General features: G+C 32.9%; 1 long non-coding RNA gene across 1 annotated transcript; it reads right to left on the minus strand.

Moving 5' to 3' along the window:
- Positions 1-1,682: 1,682 nt before the first annotated feature.
- LOC134228531 (uncharacterized) lies at positions 1,683-2,587 on the minus strand. The gene is made up of 3 exons (XR_009984015.1): positions 2,556-2,587; positions 2,243-2,429; positions 1,683-2,090 (listed from the first exon to the last, which is right to left on the minus strand). It is a non-coding gene; the product is annotated as an uncharacterized LOC134228531 (long non-coding RNA).
- Between the last annotated feature and the right edge of the window lie 749 nt (positions 2,588-3,336).

A 3,336-nucleotide genomic window follows, 5' to 3' on the forward strand; every position in this document is an offset into this window, starting at 1 on the left:
AATGCATCCATATGTACAGTGGATTATGTGGGTCTTCTTGTTACCTAAATTTCCTTTCTAATCTGTTGCTGTGCACCTCTTGATCTTATCAAGTCTTTTAGACAGCCGACACAGTTTTTTCTTCAATCTCTCCTGGATGCTTGGATTCGACTGAGAAATTGTAATCCAGGTAGTTTTTGAAGCTTCTGCCAGGGCTATACCTAAAGAACTGTTCTGCAGTTTAACAAACAATTCCAAATCCGTGGTATATTTACAATGTATATGGCCTTTCAGAGAGGTTTGCCTCAATAGACTCAGCATAACCTTTGTCGATTTCTACCAGGACCACCTGCTAAATTGACAGTTCTATTCCATACACTGTCCAGGGCAAGACGCTCTGTAAGCCAGTCAGCCACCCCAAAGTTTTGGTATACTAGTAAATACATGTACATGTATAGCTTGTAGCCATTTTGTCTTAGTGTACGTACAGTAAGAATATATAATATTTACACTGAAAAAAATAACTAGTAAAAGTCACTAACAAACCTAGTAAATTTACTGTCCATACAATCACTGCCTTAAAAGTAGTTTTTACTAGGTATTGGGTAGATTTACTAGATACTATATTAGTAAATTTAATGTTAAAAGTAACTTTCACTAGGTATTGGGTAGACTTACTAGATACTATTAGTAAATTTACTAGACTTTATAAGCAACTTTCACTAGGTATTGGGTAAATCTACTAGATCCCATCTGTAAATTTACTAGTCTTTAAAAGTAGCTTTCAGTAGACTAGTAGGTAGACCTACTAGAGTTGGCGGGTAAATTTACTACACTGTTCAGTAAAGTACTATGCTTTTTGTAAATATACTAATTAATTGACACTTATACTTCCTTATCTTCCACTCAATTGTTTCACAACTAATATACCTCTTATAGTTAAGAAATGAAAATAAATATAATTTACATGGAATCAAATTAATTTTTTAATCCTTAATTTATGTAAAAAATTAAGAACACATACATACTATTAAGCCAATAGATCAATAAAAAAAGCTCTGATCTCTCTCCTATTCTCTCTCTCTCTCTAATTATGATATGATAAAATAATTAATAGTCAATACATATTCTATACAATCTAGATCTGAATGTTAAGAAAAATGGACTGATTTGATTGAAGTCCCAAAATATTTTACAATTATGAAAACATCTAATAATTGGCAATACATCTCTCTCTCTCTCACACACACACATACAAACAGAAAGATGATGAAATGTTATAACTGGAAAATCCTCATTTGCAGTAAAGACAATTTTCGAAGTAAAACATCTTAGAAAATGAGGGTAAGGCCAAGCTTAAAAAATTCTTTGTTTGCAGTTGCAGACCTATAATTTTTAGACTGGGTCGGTAGGTAGGCATTCTTTTTTTTTTTGGATAAAAAATCGGTTTTTTGTTAGATAACAAATAAAAGAGGTTTTCATACACCTACTAGACTTGAATAAGTTCACCTCTTGCTATAATTAACCACTGATTGATAAAAAACAGTCAAAATTTGAAAATGAAACCGTTTCAACATTCTGAAAAATTGAAAAAAAAAAAAATAATAAAATTACAAAATGACTTAAAAAAATTGGGTCGGGTGCATTTTCAGTGGGTCGGTAGGCAACTGCAAACAAACTTATTTTTATTTTAGGCCTAACCAAACAAATCATTCGAACTTAAATGTTTTTCAACTCTCTGTTGATGTTTGTCAAAACCCCTAAAATTCTTTGATCCATGTTGGGATGTCCTCCCTCATCTTTCAACCCTATCATTACCTGTTGAAAAAACATGAATGTTTTCTCAACAGGTTTTGGGTATGCAATGTTAAATACATAAAATGTAGCAATTAACCCACAAAAAGCTTGGAAAAAATTCTCACATTTGAATACGCTTTCATTTTCCAATAATATTTCAAATGCTTCATTGTCCATGGACAAAATGTTCTGATTAATTTTAATTCTTATTGCCATGGGGGTGCATGCAGTCGGTCCTCTTGAAAAAAGAATTTTTTCAGGGTTCTCTTTGCACAATAGAAATAATCCTATTATAGCTATGCAGTCATCAGCATCTGAAAAACAAAATGTGTTCTATGAACCCAATGCCTATCAGAGTGGACCATGATGATGGTAGACTTATTATACAAGTATATATCATGGTACACTGAATCTTATTCCTCAAACAGTATTTGAAGGAGTTTTTAACCTTACAATAATGACTTACAATTTCTCTGACTTTCAGTTCTGTATTGGGCCGAAGTATGTTCTATTTCTTTCAGGAAGGTTGGTTTTTACTTTCCAGTGTTTACTTTCAGTACTGCCTTTCGGTACTTCCTTAGGCTTTCTCCCATTAGTTCCTCAATGTCATCTGTTACTGTGTTGGGGCACAATCTTTTGAACTCATCAAGAATCTGAAAAAAGGTATGCTCAATACATAATCAACATTTTAACTCTATTTTAAATGAAAATTTGATTAACCTCTCATTTCATTAAAAGGGGTCTAAAGATGAAGTCAAATGGATTTAAAACCAAATTACCTCTCTATAGGATCCAGGCCATGGAAAAGGATTACTGATAACTATGAATATCAATAGTTAAATGAATTCAACACTGTTTTCTGCTAAATTATCACAATATTCTTATAAAATTAATAAGAATGATAAAAATACCAACCTTGCATCTCTTGCATCCGACTTCAAAATGGCGTGTTACAAGAAGGTCAGCCTGTCTTCTCTTATCAGTTCTTTGTTCATTTTCACGGGCAAGTAATTCTATACGACTACCGCTCCACGTGACACCTACTATTCACTATCTTAGCCAGTAAACAGAATGATTACTAATCACGACGAACGCTTTACGAGGCACGCTAGTTAAATGAACTAGGTATTTCTTTCAGTGTACATGTAATTTAAAAACAACAATAAATTACCATTTATTGATTACCATACCTGCTAACAGTCTGTGTTCAAGTAAGATATATTTGGGATGATGATTGTTATGGAAAAGGATCATATCCAGTCGCCAATGAAACATCATGGCTGTTCTCAGACAGTATCATGACAGACAAGATCCATCAGTCCTACAAACATCAGTGCTGTTATGTAATTGAATACATGATCCTGCCTTCAAATTCTTTACAAACCTTAGCTGCTCCTATTTTGTTTTATGGACTTTTGATCTTGAATACTGTTCGTTATCTCCATATGTTTCATTAGCAAATTTATATTATTGAAAACCAAGTCCCTGTGAAAACACATGATCAACAGTTGAGAAGTGAACTTACTACTTTACTCTTCCTGCTGGACTCTCTCCAGAATT

This window comes from Saccostrea cucullata, unplaced genomic scaffold (assembly GCF_032062105.1).
Source record: "Saccostrea cucullata isolate Sc308-1 unplaced genomic scaffold, CSIRO_AGI_Scuc_v1 ctg5733, whole genome shotgun sequence".
NCBI lineage: Eukaryota > Metazoa > Mollusca > Bivalvia > Ostreida > Ostreidae > Saccostrea > Saccostrea cuccullata.